This window comes from Gossypium hirsutum, chromosome D04 (assembly GCF_007990345.1).
Source record: "Gossypium hirsutum isolate 1008001.06 chromosome D04, Gossypium_hirsutum_v2.1, whole genome shotgun sequence".
In the NCBI taxonomy this organism is placed as follows: domain Eukaryota; kingdom Viridiplantae; phylum Streptophyta; class Magnoliopsida; order Malvales; family Malvaceae; genus Gossypium; species Gossypium hirsutum.
In genome coordinates this window covers 52,242,304-52,254,172 of record NC_053440.1, presented here as the reverse complement: position 1 = coordinate 52,254,172, position 11,869 = coordinate 52,242,304, and the positions used below count along the sequence as shown (strand labels likewise).

The following is an 11,869-nucleotide window of genomic DNA, read 5'->3' as shown; positions in this document are numbered from 1 at the left end:
AGGACGAAGAATTCCAGGAAGCTTTTGACAGGGTAAAACAGTACTTGTCCAATTCCCCGGTACTGTCGCCACCTAGCCCCGATAAGCCATTGATACTGTATTTGATGCTGTTTGACAATTCTATGGGATGTGTGCTAGGCCAACATGATGAGACAGGAAAGAAAGAAAAAACGATATACTATCTCAGTAAAAAATTTATTGATTGTGAAATGAGATACTCGTCTATTGAGAAATTGTGTTGTGCTTTGGTCTAGACAACTTAGAGACTGAGGCAGTACATGTTGTACCACACAACTTGGTTGATTTCAAAATTAGACCCTTTGAAGTATATGATGGAGGCAATCGCTTTGAATGGGAGGATGGCCAAGTGGCAGATTTTGCTTTCCGAATTTGACATAGTCTATGTGAGTCAGAAGGCCGTGAAAGGGAGTGCAATAGCTGACTTTCTAGCTAATAGAGCCTTGGAAGATTATGAGCCATTGAATTTTGATTTCCCAAATGAGGACTTGATGTATGTGGCAACCACTAAAGAAGATTCTCAAGTGGGTCACATTTGGAAGCTAAACTTTGATGGAGTAGAATTGGGGTAGTCTTAGTATCCCCAAATGGAGATCATTATCCTTTTGCTTGCAAATTAGATTTTGATTGCACAAACAATATGGCAGAATATCAAGCATGCATCATGGGCATTTGTGCGGCTATAGAGCGTGAAATCAAAGTGCTAGAGGTATATGAAGATTCTATATTGGAATATACCAACTCAAGGGTGAATGGGAAACGAGATATCCCAAATTAATTAGTTACCAAAAGCTGGTTCTCAAATTGATTGAAGAGTTTGATGACATTACTTTCTGCTATCTTCCACGAGATGAAAACTAAATGGCTGACGCGTTAGCTACTTTAGCCTCCATGATTAAAGTGAACAGACAGGAGGACATGAAGCCTATCCGAATGAGCATCTATGAAACTCCAGCTCATTGTTGTAATATTGAAGAAGGAGAAAAGGATGACAGCCCGTGGTATCAAGATATATTACGATATGTGAAGAATCGTGAGTATCCTGATCAGGCAGCTGAGAATGATAAAAAGACTCTAAGAAGACTAGCCATTGGTTATGTCTAAGATGTGGAGATCTTATATAGAAGAGGGAAGGATCAGGTACTATTAAAATGTGTGGACGCTATGGAGGGTAAAAGAATCTTGGAGGAGGTCCATAAGGGTATTTGTGGAACGTATGCCAGTGGTTTCACAATGGCTAGACAGATTATGAGATTCGGGTACTATTGGTCCACTATAGAAGGAGATTGCATCAATTATGCCAGAAGGTGCCATAAATGCCAAATTTATGGTGATAAAATGCATGCGCCTCCTTCACCTCTTCATGTTATGACTTCTCCATGGCCTTTTTCCATGTGGGGTATGGATGTCATTGGCCCAATATCACCGAAGGATTCTAATGGGCATCGTTTCATCTTTGTGGTTATTGATTACTTTACTAAGTGGGTGGAAGCTGCTTCATATGCTAATGTCACAAAGTCAGCGGTCAGCAAGTTCTTGAAAAAAGAGATTATATGCCGATATGGAATGCCCGAAAGAATCATATCTGACAATGCGTTGAATTTGAACAACAGCTCAATAGCGGAGGTCTGCAGTCAATTTAAGATTAAGCACCATAACTCGTCACCATATCGCCCAAAAATGAATGGTACAGTGGAAGCTGCCAATAAGAATATCAAGAAAATTGTGGGGAAAATCACTGAGACTTATAAGGACTGGCATGAGAAATTACTGTTTTCTCTCATTGCTTATCGAACCTCAATCAGGACTTCCACCGGGGCAACGCCTTTCTCCTTGGTTTATGGTATGGAGGCAGTGTTACCTATTGAAGTTGAAATCTCTTCTCTCCGGGTGTTGGCTGAACTAAAGTTAGATGAAGCAGAATGGGTCTAGTCTCGATACGATCAGCTAAACTTAATAGAGGGAAAAAGGCTAAAAGCTATCCAACACGGTCAGATGTATCAGAGGCGAATGATGCGGGCCTACAACAAAAAGGTTCATCCAAGAGAATTCCACGAGGGGGACCTAGTATTGAAAAAGATCCTTCCTATACAAAAGGATTTTAGAGGGAAATGGATGCCAAATTGGGAAGGTTCATATGTTGTAAAGAAGGCCTTTTCTGGATGAGCTTTAATCTTGAGTGAGATGCAGTCAAGAGGTACTTTACCTAAAAGAGGAAGGATCAAGGTTAAAACCCGCAAAGGGCGCTTTGAGTCCTTAAAAAAAAGGAGAGGCCAAGGTGAAAACCCGCAAAGGGCGTCTTGAGACCAAAGGGGATTTGAGTTGAAAACTCGAAAAGGGCGGCTCATATTTTGATCAAGATGGGACATGAGGTGATCAGAGTAGCTCAAAATTTTGATCGGGGCATGTGGTGATCTTGCAATGCCTGAATTAATAGGAAAGGGGTATTCGATTTTTAGGGCATCGACAGAGTGTTGTAGATCTTCTAAACACATGTCTTCAGAAAGTTTGTACAAAGAAGCTCAGGCTGCGATATCTGGGGCACCTAGTCTTCTTACTATTTATATTAAACTTATTGTCCCAGGAATACTTTATTCTTTGCTATTATTGGAATACTTTATTCTTTTCAAGAAATTTGTTCTCAATCAATTTTTTATATATATACATACTTCTCGATAATTTATTCACTTCGAGCTATCTTATTCATATCCAGTGTCAATCTTTTGCAAGCATGTTGCATTAGAATAATGATTAATGGACTGACAAATTTTCATAAGGGAAGTTTTGCATATTACTCTGGAAGTTTCTAAATAATACAGTAATCTGAAACAGGACTATTGTTTAGAATATGCCAAGCTTAAATGATGAAATTTCTAAGAAGGAAAAGTCTAAGTTGAGACTATCCCTTCAGATTTTGTTGTCAGAAGTATTGATTAAACAAAATGACAAGATGTCATGTTGGTGATAAATCTTCAATCACTAAGCAATAAAAAGGGGTTTCCTTAGAGAAGCGAATCATTCATTTATGTATAGGCATTTGGTTTGACACATTGGGAATGGTGTAAAGGGTCAAAAAGTCTCACATCCTTAAATTGCAATAGGAGAAGATTGAGAAAGACCAGGTTTTTCTACCCTTAGGTTACAGTGGGAGAAAAATGGTACAAATTTTGTGACCCAGTGGATTGAACTTTGAAGTTTATAGTGGGGCAATCTGATTAAGTTTTGTCTTGGATGCTGATCGAGCAGGAAGGTGTTATAGCACGTCAATGATAAGACCTTAATAAACTTCGAGCAATGACAACATATGAGATAAAAAAAGGATCATTCTAAAAAAAATGACAAAAAAAGAGAAAAAAATAACATTCTGCATTCATGCAAACATATTCATACATGCCTAGTTAGGAGCATTTGATTCACTTTGATCATGGCATCCCAATCATTAGGCATAATTAGGTTCGTGCAGGTCTTGTTCCCCATAGAATAGACCATTGAAGATTGCAGATCTTGTCTCCCTAATCAGTAGCGGAGCAGATCGAAGACGGCGAATCTTATCTTCCCAAAATAGTGGAGAAGCAGATTTAAGCCATTAGTCCTATCTCCTTGAGCAGCAGTGGAGTAGGTTAAAGATTGCAGATCCTGTCTCCATAAGCAGTAGCGGAGCAGATCGAAAATGATGAATCTTATCTTCCCAAGATAGTGGAGAAGTAGATTTATGCCATTAGTTCTATCTCCCTGAGCAGCAGTGGAGTAGGTTGAAGATTACAGATCCTGTCTCCCTAAGCAGTAGCGGAGCAGATCGAAGACGGCGAATCTTATTTTCCCAATATAGTGGAGAAACAGATTTAAGCCATTGGTCCTATCTCCTTGAGCAGTAGTAGAGTAGGTTGAAGAATGTAAATACTGTCTCCCTAAGCAGTAGTGGAGCACATCATGGATCTTATCTTCCCAAGGTAGTAGGGAAGCAAATTTAAGCCCCTCCTATTTCCCTGAACAGCAGTGGAGTAGGTTGAAGATTGTAGATCCTGTCTCCCTAAGTAGTAGAGGAGCAAGTCGAGGACGGCAAATCTTATCTTCCTAAGATAGTAGTGAAGCAGATTTAAGCCACCGGTCCTATCTCCCTGAGCAGCAGTGGAGTAGGTTGAAGAATGTAGATACTGTCTCCCTAAGCAGTAGTGGAGCAGACACTACACCAAAACAGATTTTTAGCGGCGTTTTTTAATACCTTTAGCGGCGCTTTTTAGCGCCGCTAAAAGTATTTGCGGCATTTTTGAAAGCGCTGCAAAAAATGCCACTGTTGTCATCGCCGCAAACTTTTGCGGCGTTTTTAGAAATAAACGCCGCTATAGATCAGGATCTTTAGCGGCGCTTTTCTAACAAACGCCGCTATAACTTGGGATCTTTAGCGGCGCTTTTCTAACAAACGCCACTATAGCTCAAGACCTTTAGCGACGCTTTTACCACAAACGCCACTATATATCAAAGACCTTTAGCGACGCTTTGATTACAAACGCCGCTAAAAACACCATTCTTTGGCACCGTTTATGAAAAAACGCCACTAACTTTTAAAAAACATTTAGAAATATTAAATATTAAAATAAAACATTATTAATATAAAAATTAATTAGTATTAAATATATACTTTTAGTTAAAAAGATAGTATTTAATCATATAATAAATTAATTTTTTTAGTCAAAATATTGAAAAATTATGTTAATATTTAAATAGCAAAATTACAAGTTCAAATAGTGCAACTAATTGATTGCAAAAAAAATGCACAAGTTCAAAATGTAAAATTTATAGACTAAAATGGAAATTCAAAAACCCTTTGAAATTAAACTGAAATGGATCATCTTCATCTTCATCTTCATCATCTTCTTCTTCACTTTCAACTCTGTGACCATCTTCTTCTCTGCTGCCTATGTGATTCAATGCTCTCCTTTCATCATCTTCATCGTCATTATAAGGCACAGTGACTCTTCAGGAGGTGAAGATGGTGAATCCACAACCCTCTGCCGTTTTAAGTCCCGTTTTACGTCTACACTATCACCAAGTTTCCTTTTTGCTTTCATCTTCTTTCCCCCTCCTTCACTCTCACAATTTTTGCTGTTATACCACAGTAGCATTCATCAATTAAACTAAATTCCCATGAGATCTTCTACTACAATCGTTCACCTAAAATAAATGAAAAAAAAAAGAACTATACTTTTGGATGCTGAGAAAAAAAGCAGAAAAATTCATAGCCAACTATTTAGGGTTTTTATTGAGTACCAGATAAAACATAGCAGCATAGCAAGTCAAAGTTGGTAGGGATTTTCCCAACCAAGAATATGGAATCACACTACACTAGAAGAAAATAACATGCCTCGTTGCTTATTTCGGTTCCACAGTCATGATCATAAGTATAATTATAATAAAATAGGTTTTGAGTCCTGAAGTATTGACTGACCTGTTGGGGTCTTATTATCTTTGTATCGGGATCATCTAGAGACTCGTGCCAGTGTGCCAAGTACCCAGCCATTCGAGGGATTGCAAATAACACAGTGAAGAACTCTGGTGGAAATCCCATGGCCCTATTGAATAAAACCTCAATTGTCACTGGTCTAACATCTAAAATATATCTTATACATTCGTCTAGTTTCTCAAAGTGAGCAGTGAAATTAATCTTATCTTACCGATATATTAACAAAATAGAAATCAACATTTGGATAAAGCTTCCTCTTAATAAAATATTCGTCAGATAATGCGGCCTTCTCCAAACTAATAGCTACCTGCAAAAGGGGAAAATGATAGACGGCAAGAGAAAAGCATATTAAAACATTTACAGTAAACAAAGAAATCATGGACAAAATTAGAATGTCACTTATACAAACTACAAAGTACTAATGAATCCCTGTTTAGAAAACATAATACTATTTACGGAATTTGCCACCAAATATGAAGCCAACATGACTGGACTCTCAGTCTATGCGTTATTATACCTTGATCAGCTTACATACCATGAAACATTCAAGTTCAATCATGAAGAACTTAAAACAGATTAGGTGTGGGAAAAGGTTAGTGGGAAAAGGTTAGTTGCTTTATGTAAAAGAAAATAATCCGGAGGGTTGTCGACAAACACCTCAATAAGTGGATCCCGACCAACAATAGAAAAAATTAAGTACAAAGGAGATTAGATAAATTTTCAAACAAAATATCAGCGACTAAAATATACTATACATTTCTTTTATTTTTTTAAAGAAATTAGAAGAGTTTAACAATAAAATTATGAAAAACCACAAGCCACTGTCACTACTGCTGGGACATTCAAACTGACATAAATTAAAACCAAACTCCGATCAAGAAATGAGTATATAGAAAACAATAGAAGATTCTTCAAATATGAAAAAAAATTAAAATCAAAATAAAGAGGAAAAAATACTAAAAAACAAAATAAAATATCAAAGAAAATGAAGCGAAGAAAATTTTCATAAAGAAAATAAATATGACCACCTTCTGTGCAATTCAGTGCAATTGTTGACAAGCCCATTGAGTTCTTAGTACCCTTAGCAAGAGATTCCAAAGAAGCACCAGCCTGCAAAAGGGTACAAAGAAATAGACTGAAACAGGGTTCAATAAAGTAGAAACACAATTCATAGGACGAATAGAAACACTTTGGAAGATAAAGTTGATTAATTATTTTTTCAATTTTTTTATTATAAAGATTAATATTTTCATTTGGATATATGAATGTCTATGAATATATTCAGAATATATGCTTAGGGGCAAACAATGGCCTTACACCTTTCGTTAAATGGAATAATATCAATTTTAATCTCTCAATTTCGTTAAATTTTGTTAAAATTTTACTTTTAACCCCCCAAAATTTTAAAATTACTTCAAGCAATGCATAAAAAAATATCATAATTTTTTTTCAAAAAACAAAGGATGAAAATGAACTAAAATATAATGAAAAAACCTCAATTTTTTTAAAAAAAATTCTCAAAAATAATTAAAATCCGATGATTGAACTGATTGAACTAGCTGTTACCTTATTTATAACTAAGTAAAAAAAACATGAACAAAATTTCGGATTACACCAACTAAATTTCTTTCATCAATGCTTAATAAACCTCATATACTCGGACATGTAATTATAGTATGTTTACTATATACATAAAGAATGAGTAAAAATATATGATCAAAAGCAAATATTTTTTTGATAAAGAAATTCAAATTTGAACCCGCAATTGCAGCAGTAAACTATGCATGTTATCCAGTTTCTGTTTAAGTTCTTTAATGTTAGTAAGGTTCACCAGGGAAGACTCAGAATTAGATGATTCAGTGATGAGAGCGGCACATTTTTCAAGCTTGAGCAACCACAAGATTCCAGCAGTTAACCTACCAATTGAATCAACTTCGGATTTGCATAAGAAAGCAAGGTGTTGAAGTTCGTCCTTGGTTAAAACAGCCTCAATCTATAGAAGTGAATGAAACCTTTATTTAAGAGTGTGATTGGAGATTACTACCTATGTAATCAAGTTCTTTTAAAAGTAAGATTGAATTTACCTGTTGTTTGACTGAGAGTTTAAAGTTCTCCATCATCCAGTTGATGGTTTCGTTGTCAACTTTATCTTCCAATATCTTCATACGAACTTCAAGATTCATTCTTCCAAATATTCAGACACTTTATTTGAAGCCATTTACAGGTAAAGGATCTTTAAGGATGCTGCTCCTCTTGATATTCATGCTAAATGCACAATTTGGATCCCATTTTCCTGTTGATATTCATGCACTCTTTGCAAATAAGGGCACTACCAGACCAACCAGAGTAATGTCATTTCATGTTCTAGAAAAGCTACTTGCATCCATGAATAGAAACACTTTGGCACAGCGCAAACCATGTTTATTAGTAATATTTCTACATCGCATTCTCACAAGCAATCTATCTATTGACAAATTTTGGCATTATGCAATAGAATTCCTCTGAAACAACAACAACATGAGGATAATCTTATGAATATCCTAACTTTATAAACATAATGCAAGAATCGTATAATTTTTTTTAACACAACCAACTTATATTGCAATGAATCCACGTTTTAACACAATAAACCCAGAATTTGAAGACTAGAACAGTGGCAGTGCCATACATCCAAAAGACTAAAAAGGACACGTAAATAAGCTCAGCAACTCTAATAAATAAAACAAGGAAATAGAACGGGCGAGAAATTTAAAAGAAAAAAATGCATTATTTTCTAGCTACTAGAAAAACAAAGAAGACTTCAAGTTGACAGCAAATACGAACAGAAAAAAAGTCGAATTGAGACCACAAGTAAAACCAATTCCTGAAACAAGTATGAAAAAGACCCAATCTTTATTTTATTCCTTTTCTTAAAAACCAATGAAGGAGAAAAGAAAAGGCAAGTACCTCAATAGCGTTCTTCAAAAGAAGGTCATCTTCAGGTATCCAAGTGGAAAGGGCTGGCGCCAAAGCCCCCATCTATTTTGGAACACAACTAAGCAAGAAGGAGCCACCTTTCAACCCCTTCCCCCTTTTCTTTATATTCGTTTTACAACTTTGTCTTCCCACGATTTGTGTCTGGCGAAGCGTCGGTTTGGGTCTCTCTAAGTGTGTGAACCATGAAAATGAAAAACAAAAGAACAAAAAAGAGTGTGTGGGAGGGAATTTTAAGAGGAAACCTAGAACTAAAAACTGAAACCAGAGGACAGTAGAATAGAATAGCTAACCTGGAACAGTAGAAGTCTGCATTTTGTAAAGTTAGGGGTTTCAGGGGAAATTAGGGATTTCGAAAATTTGGGAATAATATGGCGCGATTCTTTTAAAAGTGTTTGTGGCGTTTTACAAAAAAACGCCACAAAAAATCATAGTTTTTAATACATAGTTTTTCGAACTTTGCGGCGTTTATATCATAGCGCCACTAATGCTCATAAAAAACAACACCGTTTTGTTTAAACAAAAAAAAAACAATGAAATTTTGCGGCGCTTTTAGCGTAGCGCCGCTAATGATGACCTTTAGTGGCGTTTTTCTTCTAGCGACGCGAAATCCATTAAATTCGTAGCCAAAAACTACACAGTTTTGTCTATATTATTAAGAATTTTTTTGCGGCATTTTGGACAAAAACGCCACTAATAAATGAAATTCTTTATTGAAACGGCGCCGTTTTGGAAAATTTTAATACATAGGTTTTTTTAAGTTATATTTATAAAAATTAGATAAATTTAAAAATTTTAGTTTTTTAAGTAATATTTATAAAAATTAGATAAAATTAAAAGTTTAGTGTTTTTATTTCATTATTATTTTTGTATTTTAATTTTATTTCTTATAAATTGGCCCTCTCCAAATTTAATAATTATACTTACATTATCCGTAGCAATCTATTACTTTTTTAAACTTATTTATTAATTCGATTTATGGTAATATTTAAATATATCAAATGGTTTAGATTCAATTTTTTTAAATATAAAAACATTAATTAATTGTATAAAATTCCAAATCTCAAGTAAACTTTAACCTTATTAAACCCTAAATGAACCATTGAAATGATATAAATATTTAAGTCTATCTATTATATACATCTCTTTCAAGGCATAATTTAAACCCTAAATTATACATCTTTTACAATTACATAATAACATATTTAAAATATAAATAAAAATCTAAACCCAAAACCCTAACCCGACCCCTAAAACTCTAAACCCTAAATCCCTAACTCTTAGCCACTAACGTCTAACCCCTAAACTCTTAACCCCTAAACCTTAAATCTCGACCAACGTCCCTTAATTAAACCATAATACCTAATCCATAATCCCTAAATCCATATATATAGTAGTCCCTAAACCTTTAAATATGAACCCCTAAACCGGCCTTAAATATTAAATTTATCATATACTCTAAACTAATTAAAAACCCTAAACAATTTTATTATTATCTTTTACAACTACATAATAACATATTTTAAATATAATAATAATCTAAACCCAAAACCCAAAACCCTAACCTGACCCCTGAAACCTTAAGCCCCTAAATCCCTAACTCTTAACCCCTAGCTAACATCTAACTCCTAAACCCCTAACCCCTAAGCCTTAAATCCCAACCCTTAATTAAACCATAATCCCTATTAATCCATAATCCCTAAATCCATAAATACTCCCTAACTAAAACCTTAAAATATGATCTCTTAAACCGACCTTAAATCTTAAATAAAATTATATACCCTAAATTGAAAACCCTAAACTATAGTGATAATTAATTCAATATTTTAAAATTAATAATATCTCTTTTACGATTATATAAGAAATTTTTTATTATATAAATTAAAAAATAATTAGTAACCATGTACCCAAAAAATTTTAAAATTATTTTAACTAATAGTCTTTTAATTTTTCCATGTGTTTTATTTCAAATTATTTCCACGTGTTATTTTTTTCTGAAGATTTTAAATATTTAATTAGAAATAAGTTCAATTTTAAATAATTAATATAAATAATAAATCAATTAAACACCGCTAAATCCCCGAAAGCGCAAAAAAAGGTGTAGTTTTGGCTTAGGTTTTTTGCGGCGCTTTCTAAAAAACGCCGCTAAATCTCCGAAAGCTCACAAAACGGCGTCGTTTTGGATTAGGTTTTTTGCGGCGCTTTCCCAAAAACGCCGCTAAAGCCCTGAGCATTAGCGGCGCTTTCTTAAAAACGCCGCTAAATCCCCGAAAGCTCACAAAAACTGCGTCGTTTTACATTAGGTTTTTTGCGGCGCTATCTCAAAAACGCCGCTAAAGCCGTGAGCATTAGCGGCGCTTCCTTAAAAACGCCGCTAAATCCACAAAGCTCACAAAACTGCATCGTTTTGGATTAGGTTTTTTTGCGGCGCTTTCTCAAAAACGCCGCTAAAGCCCTGAGCATTAGCGGCGCTTCCTTAAAAATGCCGCTAAATCCACAAAGCTCACAAAACTGCGTCGTTTTGGATTATGTTTTTTGCGGCGCTTTCTCAAAAACGCCGCTAAATCCACAAAGCTCACAAAACTGCATTGTTTTGGATTAGGTTTTTTGCTGCGCTTTTTAAAAAACGCCGCTATTGCTTATTGTTAGCGGCGTTTTCCAGGAAGCGTCACTAATGCTCGATCTTTAGCGGCGTTTTTTATTCAAACGCCACTAAAAACGCTGCTAAAAGCCCGTTTTGGTGTAGTGAGATCATGGATTTTATCTTCCCAAGTTGAGTGGATCGAAGCACCAATTCCTATACCTCTGAATATGCGGTAGGATAGGATGAGGCTACTTAAAGAAGAGGAGCACCAAGGTCCAAACACGACCGGGCAAAATTGGCCATTTTTTCTTTGCTCCGTTCCCGTTACACGACAACGAGCAAAGAAGGGCAGCTGTAATAGGCCAATTTTGGCCCAATCCAAAATAAACCAAATAAAGTCCAAATAATAAATAAAAACACCCAAATTACCCAGCCCAATAACCTAAAAAAACTAACCCTAGCCCAACACCAAACTAAAAACTAAAAAACCCTAGGTAGCAAAGTCCTTAGCCGCCGCCACTAGCAAGGTCTCCAGCCGCCGCACGCCTCGGAGTCGGCCACCACGCGCGTCGCTTCTCCGCACAAGCCACCACGCGTGTACCTGCAAAAGGACTAGGAGAGTCCAAAACCAACACAAACAATGTAAAAAAAATAGAAAAAATGGGGAATTTTTGGGCTCTATAAACACCCAAATTTATGTATTTTGGGACACGAATGAATCAGAAAGAAATAAAGAGAAATCAGTTCAAATATCGATCCTTTTCAAAGGTAGTCTTTTATTTATTTTTTTTCCGGCTTACTTATCCCTTTTTTTATATATTTAAAAAAAACAG

The 11,869-nt window shown here is 35.4% G+C and overlaps 1 long non-coding RNA gene across 1 annotated transcript; it reads right to left on the bottom strand.

Moving 5' to 3' along the window:
* Positions 1–5,074: 5,074 nt before the first annotated feature.
* On the bottom strand, positions 5,075–8,781 carry LOC107898932 (uncharacterized). Its single transcript, XR_005911930.1, has 5 exons — positions 8,426–8,781; positions 7,564–7,772; positions 7,400–7,472; positions 6,508–6,589; positions 5,075–5,121 (listed from the first exon to the last, which is right to left on the bottom strand). It is a non-coding gene; the product is annotated as an uncharacterized lncRNA (long non-coding RNA).
* Positions 8,782–11,869: the final 3,088 nt, after the last annotated feature.